Source organism: Chenopodium album, chromosome 12 (assembly GCF_948465745.1).
Source record: "Chenopodium album chromosome 12, dcCheAlbu1.1, whole genome shotgun sequence".
Lineage (NCBI taxonomy): Eukaryota > Viridiplantae > Streptophyta > Magnoliopsida > Caryophyllales > Amaranthaceae > Chenopodium > Chenopodium album.
Genome location: NC_137845.1, coordinates 55,102,860 through 55,120,431, shown reverse-complemented (window position 1 = coordinate 55,120,431; position 17,572 = coordinate 55,102,860). Strand labels below are relative to the sequence as shown.

Genomic DNA, 17,572 nt, shown 5'->3' with positions numbered 1-17,572 from the left:
TTGAACCGGAACCAGTAATTGAGAAGGTGGACTCTGTTGTTACTGAGTGACAATACAACGACTTAGCAGCCCCCTTTCACGTGGATGATGTAACACCCCAATAATTCTCCCTTTTCCAAACCACTTAATTTAAATAAAATAGAGGAGAACCATTGGAATGTTACTGCCACGTGTTAAAATGTTAAGGCTTTATTAAAGTATCGCAGCGAAAACCAAACATAAGTCTTTAAAATAACATAGTTTAGAAAACGAATAAGACAAATCAAACAAATTGGAACCATATAAGGCCCTTATTTATCATGGTTTATAAAAGTTCTGAATTAAATTTCAACTAAACAAATAAAATTGCAAAGTCGCATAAAGATAGGTGAGAGACCACCTAACCTCTAAAAGAATCCCCGCATACTTTTCCATGCTCTCTTTAATTGCTTTCGTGATGTCTTCATCCTCCTAATACACACTTGCACCAAGTGAGCTGACATTTAGAAGAAACCCACTATTCAGGGAAACAGTGGCAGACAGAAAACCAAAAGCATTTTCAATGGCAACAAAAGGGAAAACCAAAAACTCAATTGTTACATTGATAATATCTCTCACTCCATTCCTCCCCCCCCACCAGGCCCACTCCAAGATCTAATGAGCTTCAGATGAGCACCTAATACCAAGTCACTAATACCCTTGACCTGTACATTTACTAGCGTCATTTGTCGAAAAATTACAGCACTACATGTAAGGCAGTGACTTAGACATGAAACAGCCCATACAACTCTAACTGGAGACAGCCCCATTAGATCCTGTAAATGATCTTTTGCTTGGGAATCGACAAGAAGATCTTTCCCCAATAAATCCAGAAGAAATTGTGGAGTTCCAGTGGCACAAAATTGTTTAAAAGCCAACTGTCCTCCCCATCTCAATTTTGTTTTGAGCAAGCCAACACATCCATCCCTCAACCCATGCCAAGGTGAAAGCATGTAATTTGTTGTAGTGTGGTTAATCTCCAGATCATCTTTGTGAGTCATTTTCAGGTAGTCACAAAGAGCAGAAATACAAGGGATGTAAGGCATTGCAATGTCAGATACTGAAGGTGCAACAGATGTTCCACTCTCCATAAATAAAATTGATGCAAATGCTAACATGGCCGATGCACGATGAGGTTCAAGTGAGGCAATCACTCCACTAGAAGAAAACAGGCGAGCAAGTGATGAAAGACGTGATTGTTGTTTTTCAGAGGAAGTTGTTAGAATAAGACATGTTGAGTTTCTTCCAACTGAATGAAAATATTGTGCTATTGTTGCAAGCAGCAAACATGAATGCAAAGCAAGTCCATTAAGATCAGTGTATTTGCACTTTAAGCCATTAGCTTCACCAGAGTCTTCATTTAAATATGATCCACCTAGAGATATTATAGAAAATATGTTAGAGACAAGTGTTTCATCGCCTCCACCATTTATCACAGCTTCAACAGGAAAAGATCTCGGAAGACCATAAAGTATACTATGGACAATTCCACTGTGCATGCAGCACCTAAGTAGCAGCTGAACAAACAAAAATTCAGGTTATAATATGAATATGTATAGATTAATAACAAAAACTGAAAGCCAGTTAGATATTGAACTTCTTAATACATTAGATAATATCATTATTCCATCAAAGTAAATCCTATTCCTGACTCCTGAGCCTAAAATTTACAAAAACTATCTAATTTTAATTCCTAAGAACCGTAATATCAGTGGCATTTGAAAGAAAACCTTTTTCATGGTTTTCTATGGCATTCCTATTGACATGATATTAGATGTTCTACTATAACCCTGCATCCAAGAAACAAAATCATCATCGAAAAGACCCTTGTTGACTTGTATGGGATTACAACAATCAAAGTATACGTTTTGACTAGAACATATGCGGGTCTATACTTCATATTGAGCCTATCCTATTACATTTTCCTCCACAACCCTTCCATAGGCTCAAACCATTGAAGTGAGTCCCAAAAGCTTTTTTGTGGGTGGAAAAAATGGTTAAGACAAAAGCAAGCATGCCTATTGAAATCTGCGGTTATGACATTTAATACTAGATGGCTTGATGTCATTGGAGTTGTTTATGTGACTGAAAAGATAGTTGAGTCCTTTATTTCTTGTACACCTGGACAACAGATGAATGTTGACAGGAATAAAATCAAAGAAACCTTTACTAAGTGGCAGTGTGATAGCAGAAGTCGCTCGAAATGAACCTACGTTAAAGCATGTTGTGAATATGATTGACACTCATAGGAAGTGGGAATTGACATAATACGATTAGAGACAAATAAAGTAAAGAGCCGCCAACAAGTTTTTAAGGAACTTGTAAACCGTACACGGATCATAAAAGGCAACCACAAATAAGGGACAACGATAGGCAACAACGATTGACCCGTGAAGGTTACACCCCATTCATAATCCATGAGATTACTAACTCCATATGGTTCGGAACCACGAAAGGAGGATCGGAAATGATGGTACGAAGTGAGTCATGGAGTCACGTTCACCCGTATTGGCCTCTACTCGATTCTTGTAGTGAAAAGTGATTCCTGCGATCTCAAAGGCATACAAATAAAGATTCAATTCGCTCCAAACTATTATTAAGCTAAATTGGTTGAATATTAATGCAGCATATAATTCTAAAATTTAGTGATCACTTGATTTAATAACAAGATTAAAAAAGAACCTAAACCGGTTGTCCAAATTATCTTATAAGACATGATTTTCAATTACATATTCCCTTTAACATGCATTATGGTGATCAGAAATAATAATAGAACAAAAATTAATATTGGAAGCAATTTAACAATAATAGCCTTAGTCAAATCGAATATAAAATAACCTAATCATGATACTAGCAATATTAAAATAAAATAAAGTAGCTAAATTAATTAATTAATCACATTCCGCGCGTTCCTTTAAATTGCTACATCATGAATAACTGTTAGTAACTTCAATAAATAATAAATCAAATGGAAATTAAATTAAATAAATGCAGATTTGAATTGGTCCAAACCCTCAGTTATTTGTACCTTTCACGCCTTGGTTTAAGGACGGAACCTCGAGTTAAGTATGGACTACTTGGAGTGCTTAAGGGAAGAATGGTGTAATTAGGAATATAGGTTTAAGGCTTAGAATATGGGAGAGAGAGAATAAAATGATTTTTGGTGTAAAAGAGAGGAAGAGAGAATGATTTGATGCCCCGAACTGCAGAAAGGAGGGGGGTATTTATAGGGAAAACGAGTAGAGGGAATACACGGAACCCTAAAAAGATAAAAACCCTAAAAATTAACACCACGACACGGCAGTGAACACCGTGACACGGTGCCAAGCACCGTCAGACGGGGGAAAATCCCGTGACGCGGGGAAAATTGGAGTGACGCGGGACATATTTGACCTATGGGAAGTGAAAACGCGTGAAAGGTTTACGCGGAAAAGACACGAGAAAATTCCGTGACACGGCAGTGTCCACCGTAGAACGGTACAGTACACCGTGTCAAGGTATGGGAAAACGCGAAAATTACACGGAAAAAGCACCGTGACACGGTGAGAAATACCGTGTCACGGCAGCAGGTACCGTGTTACGGCAACAGGTACCGTGCCACGGTGGATTTTCACGTATAAAATCTTTGAAAATAGCACCGTGACACGATGTAAATTACTGTGTCACGGCACCAGGCACCGTGCCACGTCAGCAGGCGCCGTGACACGGTGCTTTTATATTGTGCGCGGTAATTCCAGTTTTTTTTACCCATTTTTAAAATTATCATAACTTTTGATCCGTAACTCGGAATAAGGCATATAATATATCATTGGAAAGCTTATCAAGTCTACTTTAAGATATGGCCGTTTTAGTGGAAAGGTGTCGGTTTTGGGCCGAGTTTAGTGTTTTGCTCATATCTTTTTCGTTATAGCTCGGAATTGGGCTTATGATATATGGTTGGAAAGCTTATTTCAAGGCCTATCCAACAAAATGATAATTGGATCAAAATTATAAGACCAAAAAATCAGTTTCTCTCGGTTTTGCGATGTGGACACGAAAAGTGGATAACAAGTTATTGTTTAGGGAAATGAGCTAGGAAATGGATTGGTTTATTAAATGTATTGGATAATGGATTTAAGCACTCCAAAGATTAAATACTCAACCCGACCAATAATGGCGGTGAAAGGTGTTCATCATCGGGTTTGGTTTTGGGGAGACATTTTTAAGTGTCTATAGCCCTTCACTTATCTCTCTTATTCACTAAGCTGCTCTTCCTTTCTTCTAAAATAAGTGTATAGAATAAGAGACCTAATTGCATTCCTAGCAACAACCTACTCAGCATTCCTAGCAATCAGCAACAAACACTCCACTATAGGGATGAAGAAAAAAAAATTAGGGCATTACAAACCTGGATAGCAGCTAAGAGGACTTCTTCAGCACGCTGGTGAAGGCAGTAGCGCATGACAACACGAACTGGTTTGAAATTCAAGAATGCTTTTGTTATAGCCTCAACAACCTTTTCAGATGTTGTTCCAATGTCTGGAAGCCTGTCACAATCCATACTGTTATTTAAAACTAACGAATGTCTGCGCAAAGAGGTGAGTGGAAATGCCCTAGATTTTTCCTTCAAAGAGAGATTTTCCAATGCATCTACCAAACACCAAAGTGCTCTACACCCTTCAGAAGCAGCAATTAAAAAATTATCAGAACCCAAATGGTTTGTTCCTACAGTTTTTAAGCTCATACACAGGCAATCAACTAAGTTGCTTGTTTTTGCATGGACAAGGATTTGCTTCAGCGTCTCAATAACGTTAAGGGGGGCAGAAAAATCAAATTCCTAGAAATTGATAGCATGTACACCAGAGCACTAAAAATTTCTAGAGCAGTCACATATTTCTATATGGCACATAATTTGTCATTCTTTCACATGGTTCCACATCGTAAGCAAATCCAATAGGCTAATATAATCCTCTCAAAGCAAATTGGTTACCTTCTCAGCAAAATATAATGAGTTTACTCCCCTTGTAAAATAGTATATCACATGAAGTAAGAAAGCATATAATTAACCTTTCATGACCTATCGCAATTGTTGTTGTATTCCTAATTTATGGCAGGATCAATAAACTATCGCAATTGTTCCTTTTAAACTCCTAATTTATGTTTGATTGTAGTCAAACACTGCAGTTACTAATACATAGCAAATTGTTACAGCTTAAAGTGCCCAAAAAATGCAAAATCCTCTAGGAAAAGGACTACATGTGAATACAACTCAACTAGCGCAACCCACTGAGTAAAATAAGAGGTTCCAGAGCTGAGTCCGCTACCATCAATCAATATTCGGATGATATACAAAGTCTGCAAAGAAGGAAAATCACATTTAGTAGTAATGATTGCATTCTATAGCACACACCTAGGCTAGCTTAGTTGCATTGGGATTCTGTTTTTTAAAAGAGCAATAAGCTAGGTGTCTCTTAGTAGTAAACAAATCAATTCTCTAGTTAACAACATCCCTTCCACTGTAATCAAATCAAAGAACAAAGAGACAACATACCTTAGCAATCAAATCACACAAGTCATTACTTTTCTCCCTCATAAGAAAAGAAGTAAGCCCCAAAAGATTAAAGATTATTTCATCCACACAAGTACTTGTAACAGCTTCAACAGCCACTAAATTCGAAAGAATTCTGAGCGACTGAGTTGTATTATGAAGCGCTCCTCTTCTGTGAAAGTAAGACATATAAGATAAGTTATAATTCTGCAGCTTAAGCATGCAATATTCTTGCTGTCTGCAAAACTCAAACTTCACAAGCATATTACTTAGTGTAGGGAATATTTTAAGCCATTAACCCCAAGCTTGAACCCCACTGTGATCATACACTTAAGTATGGTGGCGTCCAAAGGGAAGAAAGCTAGAGCAAATGAGTCGCTAACAAGTTTTAGGAACTTGTAAACCGTTCACAAGGTGAAGATTACACCCCTTAACGATCCATGAGATCGTCAACTCCAAAAGGTCTTGAACCAAATAGGGTTCGGGGATGAGGGTACAAATCCAACCTAAAAGAGATTAAACCTGCCCTAAAAATAGGCCTCTACTTTATTCTTCTCGTATTCATGTGCGCTTTCTGACTAACATGCAATCAACAGATTAACCCTAAACCTGTTTATCTATATTGGTTGAATTAAATGCACAAGCAAAACTATTATTGGCGATCACTTGAATTACAATCGAATTAGCCTAAACAAGATTATTAATTATCTTATTAAGCGTGATTACAAGTACAAATTCCCTTTAAACATGCATAAAAGGCGTGATCAAGCAATAACAATAACAATCATCAAACAACATAATAATAATAATCACAACAATTATAATCATGTTAATAGTAAAGCTTAAATATAATAGCAAGATCCTAGGCATGATACCAACAAGATTAATAACAAATCTTAGCATGTCACTAACCAATAAAGATCAAAGCTTTAGCCCTAACATGATACTAACATGCTATTAGAAAAGAGTAAAAGGCACCCTAAACATTATACTAGAAAACAATAAAAACATCCTAACATGATGCTAGGAATTAAAAAAATTTAAACATGCTTTCCACAAGAATAGAGCAATAAGATTACATACTTTGATGTCTCGTATCTCTTTCTAATAACAAAATACACGCGTTAGTAACTTCAAGGAAAATATAAAATCAAACAATCAAATTAAATAATTGAAATAGAGATTAGGGACCAAACCCTCAAAAATTATAACCTTTCACGTCTAGGGCGAAGGCAACTTCGAACTTGGCTAGGTGTATCTAGATCTCGTGAATGCGGAATTTTGTAAGAGGGAAGGTTTAGAAAAAGAATAGAGAGAGAAAGCTTCTAACTTTAGAGAGAGATGATGATTGTTGAATTGTTGATGAATAAAAACGGAGGTTTAGGATCCTATTTATAAGAAAACAATCCGGAAATAGGTAGAATTTTATAAGGAATAAAACTTCACTCTGTCGCTGCAAAACCAACCTGTCTGTCGCGTGGCGACAAGGCTTGTCGCGTGGCGACAGCCTGGATTCCTACGCGCTTTCAAACACGGAGTCCACTTATCAATCAAAATCGATTTGTAAAGTTCGTATGAAAATCGAAATCGTATTTTCCATAAAATAATATTTTATTCCAAATGAAACTTATCCAAATATAATTATTAATTCTAATTCTATTAGGATTAAAGAGAACCTTCTAAAGAATTCTAGAAGACTATAATCAATTCTAATAACTTTAGGAATAATAATTAACATTGGGCCCTCCCCTAGATCATTGGGCCGCATGTAAGGATCAAACCGGACCCAGTTTAGTATTTTGGCCACAACTTCCTCATTACTCATCGGAATTGGGCTTATAATATATCGTTGGAAAGCTCTTTACAAGCCCCATCCAACTACACTATTATTGGACCCTTGTCGTGGAACAAACTAAACAGGATTGGCTGTTTTCATAAAATAGAGTTGTTTTTCGAAAACAGAAAGAAAGAATTTTTAATTAAAACCAACCGCAACACTTGACTTTTCACACTTTCACCTCATTCGATAATCATTCGACGCAAAAGGTATTCATCACTGGGTTTGATTTTGGAGAGACACATTTGGGTGTCTACACTTAGTAAAACATGTGTAAACCAAATTAATATATGTTTAGCTGCAAACAAATTACAAACCCAACTTACCGAGTTTGCATAGAACCATCCAAATAAAATTATTTAAGGTCAGAAAGCATTCTTCACAATAGTACTAATTGATTCCCAAAGATAGTTGAGATCTTTTATTGCAGCTAAAGCTTATCAAACAGCAATAGTCAAAGGCTGAGGAATCTAGGGATTAGGGGCATAAAAGAAACACAATGACATAATAACAACCACAGTCTTACATACTAATACAAACAACAATCACATCCTGGTTCAAGAAGTATATATCATCCAATTTCAAGTAAGAGCTGCAAGTCAAGTAAAAAGAAAGAATCATTTACCTGCTGGAGGTCTGTGCGCCTTGAGAAAATATCTTAATCGGTTCCAAAATAAGTTTCAGTGCCTCAACCTCTTGTCCTATAATCTTTGCACCTTCAACTGTGCACGAATTGTTTTCCAGTCTCTCTAATGGTTGCCAATCTGAAACAGTGTTCATTCTTGACATACATAAACTGACAGAGAAAACTACAACAGCAACAACAACAGTCAACAGACAACCACCACCTAGTATGATCTTCTTGTTGAAACCCTTAACAATGTAGCCAGTAGAGTATGATATTGATTGTGTACACAATCTTATGTATCCAATTTTAAGCATCCATTTTACCCGAAGCTCACTTCCATACAACTTTATGCATCAGCAGATAATCATAAATGGGCTCATAATCACTCGAAAAAGGTAAGTGAACTGCTCAAGGACAATGCGACAAATGAGTGAAGCAATGCATTATGCATGTGTAAGCCAAATTGGATGTGCTAGGCTGAGCATCTCAAAGAAAGCCTGAAGCACCGGGAAGACAGGATGTAATTTCTGCCTATGGTAGATCCATTCACAGTTCTTCAAAAAACATAAATCAAATGAAGTAAATTGAACATTGGAGAGACGGTTCAGGCCTTACTTTCAGAAGTCGGAGTGTTAGAGTGCACAGGCATAGGCATCATTGAAGTTTTGCCTTTCTCAGCAGCTTGACTCCCCGCTGATATCTTTGCAGCAGGAGACTCTTGTGAAAAGTTTCAAGAATGGGTTTGTACGATGTTTGCACATTACAAACAAAAATGCAACCAAACACAGAAAAAGTCTGCTACCTTACCTCCAAATCAACAGAAGATTCTTTGATAAACGGGTGCTCAAGAATGGCAGGCCAAGAGAGTCTTTGTTGCTGGACCAGATTCCAACAAGAATTCTGCACTTAATTCCTCATAAGCAAGTAAGTTAAAGACCAAACAAGGGCCAAAAGTTTTGACATAAACAACCTTATTAAGCAGCCCCTTTAAGAAGCTTTTAAATTCTGGGCTCATTTATTCTGGATACTTCACTGGGTCCTGCTGAGAGAACAAAACTAGCTTAAATATTTCGACACCATTCCTTTTCAGAGCCCTTAATACAAAAATGAGCTTTTTGATACCTATATACCTTGACAATGTGTCTGATAAGTGTATACATTGAATTTGTATAAAATGGAGGTTGGCCAACAAAAAGCTCGTACCTATTGCATGCACAGGTTAGAAATTTCACATTTGATTGAGTTGGTGAAGTGTAGCCATGTAGGCAAAATTGAATTTGAACTGAGTCACGGCAAGAGAATATTAAGGTACATACAAAATGACTCCAAGAGACCACAAGCCAACTGAGTGGTTGTATGGTTGTTCATGAACAAGCTCAGGAGCCATGTATAACGGTGTACCTTATAAATGTTATACTAATAAGCAATAAACCAGAAATAACTTATCTCTTGATGCGTGAACCAAACTGACAATAGCCGCGTCGTGGAGAACCACTGACCTAAAAGACGATTCCGCGCTACCTCCCGGTGCAGTAGACAATTGCGGTCGCCCTCCAGGATAAGCACGGCGCCGGAGTTTATGTGCACTCACAAACCCGACTGGAACTCAAAATACTCGCCCAGAAAACAGAACAGAAAGAACATGTATTTAGATAAGTTTAGAGAAAAGAGAAGACTGATTGTGTTGTGTGTTTTGGCTAAGAAAACCACCGAATATTTATAGGGTGAAGAGGAAAAACGGAAAGCATGAAAGGTGGGAAGAATCTGGCCAAGAAAACGACCAGATTAATCTGGTCAGTCAACAACCGAGGCAAGAAACAAGGAATTAATCAGTCAGCTACAATCAAGGAATTAATGGCTGATTAATTCTCACAACAGTCAGAAAAGAATAAACCCAACAGACAAAAAGGAATATTCTGTTTAACAAAGAAAAGGGAAATAAAATTTCTCCAAAAAGATAACAAGGACCCACGCCCGCGCATCGCATTCCCCAAGACCCCAAGTCCCGAGGCCCGAGCCCGACCCGACCCGACCCGGCTCGGCTCGGCGCGCGCGCGCGCGTGTGTGTGTGTGGAGTAACACACACCTCCAACTCACTCAACTAAGTAGTGCTAAAGCACTACATTATAAAAACAAGGAAAAACCTTCCTCCCCAATCAATGTGGGACTTTTCCCCTTCCATTTATTTCTCTCTCTCTTTCCCTCTTATTTTTCCCAACACTCTTGTTTTATATCAAGAACTTCCAACAATCCCCCACAGGTTCGAAGATATGAAAAAGAAAGAAAGGAAAAATGAATTCTGGGCAAAACAAAACAATTGCATAAGTGTCAATGTCTCGCGACTTGAATTAACACATAGTGGACATCAAGCTATGATCCCTCACCTAACAAGTGACCTTCGTCTTGAACTCAATAGGGAGTTAGGGACCCGTCACTTTGAGCCACACAATTGAACATGTATAATATTCTGAAATTCCGCGAATAAAGATGACGCATTATACTGGCCATACGTCCAGCCTGGATGCTCATAGGTGCTCTAGAGTATAAGCCCACGAAATACTCATAGGAAGCGGCCACACTTCCACACCTAAGTAGGTGAACTCCATCAAGTGTGAGCTACAACACACCTCCAAAAATATGGATATGGGTTCATTAAGAGCCGTATGCTCAACCTCCTTCTCATATGTAGCTAAGCACAAAACAAACATCTAGAGATGGACAAATAAAATAAAAATGTGCTTCCGAATTATTACATAACGTTCCCCTTTGAACTCATAGTGAGTAGGAGTTCATTATTTCACAATTCATACAACGGGCTTTAGCCCCATCTCTTCCGATGTTTCCAAAACTAGTTTTTTACATAGGCCTTTAGTTAACGGATCCGCAATGTTCTTTTCGGACTTAACATAGTCCAGTGATATCACCCCTTCAGACAACAAATTTCTGACGGCTTTATGCCTCAGACGGATGTGTCTCTTCTTCCCATTATAGGCATGGTTGTGTGCAACAGCAATAGCAGCTTGCGAATCACAATGAAGTGCAACTGAAGGAGCTGGCTTCCCCCACAGAGGAATATCTGCAAGCATGTTCCTCAACCATTCTGCCTCATGACCTGCTAATTCAAGAGCAATAAACTCAGATTCCATAGTAGACATAGCAGTACAAGATTGCTTACAAGATTTCCAGGATACGGCTCCACCCCCAAGGGTGAAGACATAGCCACTAGTGGAGTTAACTTCATCATTATCGGATACCCAGTTGGCATCACAAAAACCCTCCAAAACTCCAGGAAATTTGGAGTAGTGCAAACCCCAATCCATAGTACCCTTAAGGTACCTAAGCAACCTCCTTAGAGCAATCCAATGATCACTGCTTGGATTATGAGTGTACCTGCTCAACCTACTAACAGAATAAGCAATGTCAGGTCTAGTGTAGTTCATAAGAAACATAATACTACCAATAATTCTAGCATATTCAGACTGATTAACTGGATTACCATTATTTTTCCTTAAGTGGAAACTTGGGTCATAGGGAGTCTTAACTGGATCGACATTAAATGAGTCAAACTTTTTAAGAAGTTTTTCAACATAGTGTGACTGATTAAGACAGATGCCATTTGGAGTCCTCTTGATTTTTACTCCCAAAATCACATCTGCCTCACCCATGTCTTTCATTTCAAAATTCGAACTCAAAAACTGTTTTGTCTCATTTACACGATCCAAGTTAGTCCCAAAAATCAACATATCATCCACATAAAGACAAATAATTACACACCCATGACTATCATGCTTAAAATAAACACAAGAGTCACCTTCATTAACATGAAAACCATTACCAGTCATAGTCTTATCGAATTTGTCATGCCATTGCTTTGGAGCTTGTTTAAGCCCATACAATGACTTGACTAACTTACAAACCTTCTCCTCTTGTCCTGGAACAACGAACCCTTCAGGTTGGACCATGTAAATCTCCTCATCCAAGTCACCATTCAAAAATGCAGTTTTGACATCCATTTGATGAACAACAAGACCAAAAATGCAAGCAAGAGCAATTAAAGTCCTAATGGTTGCAATTTTAGTAACAGGGGAGTAAGTATCAAAATAATCAATGCCAAACTTTTGAGTAAAACCCCTTACCACTATCCTTGCCTTATACTTGTCTATGGATCCATCGGCCTTTAATTTTTTCCGAAAGATCCATTTACAAGTAATGGGCTTACAACCTCTAGGAAGTTCAACCAATTCCCAAGTGTTATTATTGAGAATTGATTGTAATTCACTATCAATTGCTTCTTTCCAAAATACAGCATCAACTGACCTCATTGCCTCATCATAGGTTCTTGGATCATCTTCCAAAACAAAAATATGCACAAAATCATCATCAATTAAGGAAGATTCAGATAAATAAGAAGTAATAAAATCAGGACCAAAACTATTTTCCTTTCTTCCCCTTTTGCTTCTCCTTGGCTCCAAAACAGAATCATCGTTAGTAATAGGAGCATTAGCAATAGGTAAACTAACAGAACTACTAGCATGCAATTCACTATCATTAGAAGGAGACATTTTCAAAGGAAAAATGTTCTCAAAGAACTCAGCATCTCTTGCTTCAATGATATGACCACCTGCATAAGAATTGTTAGCACCTTTAACAAAGAAACGATAAGCTGCACTTTGATAAGCATAGCCAATAAAAATAGCATCAACAGTTTTGGGACCAATCTTATCCCTCTTGAAGCTAGGTATGCCTACTTTTGCTAGGCACCCCCACACTTTCAAGTATTTCAGGTTTGGCGCTCGACCTTTCCATATTTCGTATGGAGTCTTGTCAAGCTTCTTGTGAGGAACCCTGTTCAAAACATGACAAGCAGAAAGAATAGCCTCCCCCCACATGTTATTAGGAAGCCCAGAACTAATAAGCATAGAATTCATCATATTCTTTAAAGTTCTATTTTTCCTTTCAGCTATACCGTTTTGTTCGGGTGAATAGGGAGCCGTCGTCTCATGAACAATGCCAAGTTGCTCACAAAATGCCTTAAGAGTGTCAGGGCTGTACTCCCCACCCCTGTCACTCCTAACCCTCTTGATCTTTTTGTCCAACTGGTTTTCTACCTCAGCTTTATATTTGAGGAACATTTCCTCAGCTTCGTCCTTAGACCTGAGAAGATAAACCATACAAAAACGTGAACAATCATCAACAAAAGTAATATAATACTTTTTACCCCCTCTACTTTCGTGATTATTAAAATCACCTAAGTCACTATGAACAAGTTCTAGTACTTCAGTCTGTCTATCTACTGATTTAAATGGCTTCTTAGTAAATTTGGCTTCAACACAAACTTGACATTTCGAAAAATCAGTTTTAGAAAAACTTGGAATCAAATTTAAGTGTTTAAGCCTTTTAACAGAATCAAAATTAACGTGACCTAATCTAGCATGCCATAAATCAATAGACTCAGCAATATAAGCAGAAGAAGTACTAGCATTCTTATTCATAGTGTCAATTTTAACATCAAGAGTAAAAAGCCCCCCATTACAAAAGCCCTTCCCCACAAATTCCCCATTGCGAGTAAGAACTAATCTATCAGAATCAAAGGAGAGCTTCAGTCCAGCTTTCATGAGCAAACTGCCAGAAATTAAATTCCTGCGCATTTCTGGAACATGCAAAACATTAGTGAGAGTAAGCAATTTTCCAGAAGTGAGAGCGAGAACGATCTTCCCTTTGCCTTGGATAGAAGCAGAAGCTGAGTTGCCCATGAAGACATTTTCACCTTCAACCTTGTCATAGGTAGTGAACATGTCCTTGTTGGCGCAGATGTGCCTGGTAGCTCCAGTGTCAACAATCCACTCAGCAGCATTACCTGTAAAGTTAGCTTCTAAAACAACAGCAACAATAACGTCAGAATCCTCAATAAGATTTGCTTGACTTTGCCCATTCTTCTTCTTGACCCTGCAATCTCTAGCCCTGTGACCAGTCAAACCACACTCATAACAGATTCCCTTAAACTTGTACTTCTGAATTTTCCCATTAGGCTTAAGGTTACTGTTTTTGGCTTTGGACTGGTTGTTTGATTTGGGTTCAACAAGGTTGGCTTTGGCAGAAGAAGAGGAAGGGAAAACAGAAGGGGTTTTGTCTTTGATACGGTTTTCCTCCTCAATTTTGAGGTGGGCAGCAAGTTCCTCTAAGGTTAGGTCTTTCTTTTTGTGCATGAGTTGGTTACGAAAATCCTTCCAAGAGGGAGGGAGTTTCTCAATAAGAACAATAGCAAGGGTAGTATCACAAATAGACAGACCTTCAGCAGCCATATTAATACAAATACTCTCATAAGCATGAATCTGATCAATAATAGGCTTATCATCAACAACTTGAAAACTTAACCACTTACTAACACAATAACGTTTAGTACCAGCATCATCAGTTCCATATTTTTTCTCTAAAGCATCCCAAATATCCTTAGCATGATAGAAACCCATATAAATATCCAACAGACTATTCGACATATAATGCAACAACATGCCCTTACAAGTTCTATCATCCTTAGAAAACTTAATCTCAGATTCAGACAAATCATCTTTATCAACAGGTTCAACAATATCATCAAGAACATATGCAACATCAATCTGCTCCAAATAAAAATGCATCCTAACAGCCCAACGTTTATAATTCTTTCCATCAAGAGGTTCTAGTTTAGACATATCAGGAACAAGGAATTTGGAAGCCATAATCGTCTTTTAGATTGTTATACTAATAAGCAATAAACCAGAAATAACTTATCTCTTGATGCGTGAACCAAACTGACAATAGCCGCGTCGTGGAGAACCACTGACCTAAAAGACGATTCCGCGCTACCTCCCGGTGCAGTAGACAATTGCGGTCGCCCTCCAGGATAAGCACGGCGCCGGAGTTTATGTGCACTCACAAACCCGACTGGAACTCAGAATACTCGCCCAGAAAACAGAACAGAAAGAACATGTATTTAGATAAGTTTAGAGAAAAGAGAAGACTGATTGTGTTGTGTGTTTTGGCTAAGAAAACCACCGAATATTTATAGGGTGAAGAGGAAAAACGGAAAGCATGAAAGGTGGGAAGAATCTGGCCAAGAAAACGACCAGATTAATCTGGTCAGTCAACAACCGAGGCAAGAAACAAGGAATTAATCAGTCAGCTACAATCAAGGAATTAATGGCTGATTAATTCTCACAACAGTCAGAAAAGAATAAACCCAACAGACAAAAAGGAATATTCTGTTTAACAAAGAAAAGGGAAATAAAATTTCTCCAAAAAGATAACAAGGACCCACGCCCGCGCATCGCATTCCCCAAGGCCCGAGGCCCGACCCGACCCGGCTCGGCTCGGCGCGCGCGCGCGCGTGTGTGTGTGTGGAGTAACACACACCTCCAACTCACTCAACTAAGTAGTGCTAAAGCACTACATTATAAAAACAAGGAAAAACCTTCCTCCCCAATCAATGTGGGACTTTTCCCCTTCCATTTATTTCTCTCTCTCTTTCCCTCTTATTTTTCCCAACACTCTTGTTTTATATCAAGAACTTCCAACAATAAAAAGAGGCAGGAATAAGCAATTATTATCTGCAGCAAAAGCACTACCTTGAAGCAGGTAACACATATGGGCACCAAACATATATATTATTGGTTTGTTTTCAATGGTGCAGATCCAAGACAAATTTGTTCAAGAGTATATTAAGGGTCTTGACAGCTTGACAACATTGAATAAACCGACTGAAATAGGAATCAAAACCTCTGAACACTATAGCAAGTTAGCACCCACTCAAAAATGAATTTTATCAGTGATACCCAACTTTCATTGAAAAAGCAGACTACATTATAGAAGAAAGATATGATAAGCCTGACCTTTGACAGAGTGAAGAACAACAGTCTTTGTTGACATGGCACGTGCAAACCCAAAATCGCAAAGCTGAAATATAGAAGTAAGAATAAGCTTTATACTGTCACCTCAAATAGGCAAAGTGCATCCGTGAAGGTGTGGGAAAGATAATTTAAAAGGAACTGAAGAGAAGAAAAGGTTGTATGGTAATGACAAATGAGAATGAACTTATTAAGGCTACAGGCAATTTAACCTTGACAGTGGAGCCTGAGCAAATGAGTATATTCTGTGGCTTCATGTCTCTGTGAATAATTCGATTGGAATGCAAGTAGTGCAATGCTTTCACCTGGATTTTCGGACAGAGACAATTAGAGACATCTTATTCAAGTGGAAAGAACAATTAAAATGACATGTTTTTTGAAATGATAGTATAGCTTCATGATATAATTCATAAAGCTAATGTAACAGAAGCGAAAAGGAAATAGCACCAGCTGCTTTGCAATTGCTTGAACTTGTGCTTCAGTTAAACATTTGTCATCCTCAAGAATTTGAAATATTTCACCCTATATTGCAACAACATATATTAGTCAGCACGTAGCATAAATTTGTTTACTTATTAATTTAATTGGAGTAAGTGGACTACATTTGGCAAAAATGGAATAAGTGGACTAAATTTGGCAAACATAAACTGTCTGCAATTGATGTGTTGCCTGTTTTGGATCAATTGTAAGCCTCTCCTACCCTCACTAAAAGCGGGAGCCTTTTTAGTGGCAATTGGTAAGGTAAATTTTAAAGTAAAATCATACACTTACGAAATTATAAGAGACAACCAAGAGTATGCTCGCTATTATGTGTGCATTACAATAATAATTATTAAGAACTTGCATGGTTCACATCACCAAGGACACCAACTATGTCATTGCCATAAACCTAATATGCCTATAATCCTGATTGTCCTTAAAAAAAATGATTATGAAAGTAGAGAGAAAATAACCTGAGCGAATTCAGAAACTACACAAAATTCTTCTTCAGTCTCAAAAGAGTCGAGCATATCAATGATATTTTCATGCTTTAGCTTCTTAAGGATCTGCAGTTCATAAAACAATAGTGAATCATGGAATAAATTATATGGAAAGAAAGTGACGTGATAAAGATTCATACTTTGTATTACACTATTATTTTTAGCTCCAGTACATATCAGCATAGATCAGTCCATTGAAAATGTTATTTCTAATATACTCTTTATTACCTCAATCTCCTGCCTAAAATTCCGAAGATCTTTGTCACTCTTTCCATTTTTCATTATGAACTTCATAGCAACAATCTGAAATTCATAAACCTAACTTTCTTAATGAAAAACAATAACATATCATCAAATAGCAAAATCAAACGAAAGATGAGAATTTACTTGGCCTGTATATTTTCTCCTTCCTTTATAGACCTTCCCAAATGAACCTTCACCAACAAGCTCAATCACATGGTAGTTCTCAACACCCATTTTCTGCAACAAATATACAAGATTACGAAAATTGGCATACAGTGACAAAATTAAAATGGAAAACACACACTAACGTTATTTAGTATTGTAAAGTTATTGAACTTAAATTTGTGCTAAGGAAATGTCTATGATCTAGTTACTTTGCCACATGCTTCGAAATCTATTATTTAAATGCGTGCATAGTTTACTCTACCAGTGTTGAATAAATGAAAATTTTGTTAC

The 17,572-nt window shown here is 37.7% G+C and overlaps 1 pseudogene; it reads right to left on the bottom strand.

The window, feature by feature from the left end:
- Positions 1-327: 327 nt before the first annotated feature.
- LOC145571407 (serine/threonine-protein kinase TIO-like) lies at positions 328-17,350 on the bottom strand (annotated as a pseudogene).
- Positions 17,351-17,572: the final 222 nt, after the last annotated feature.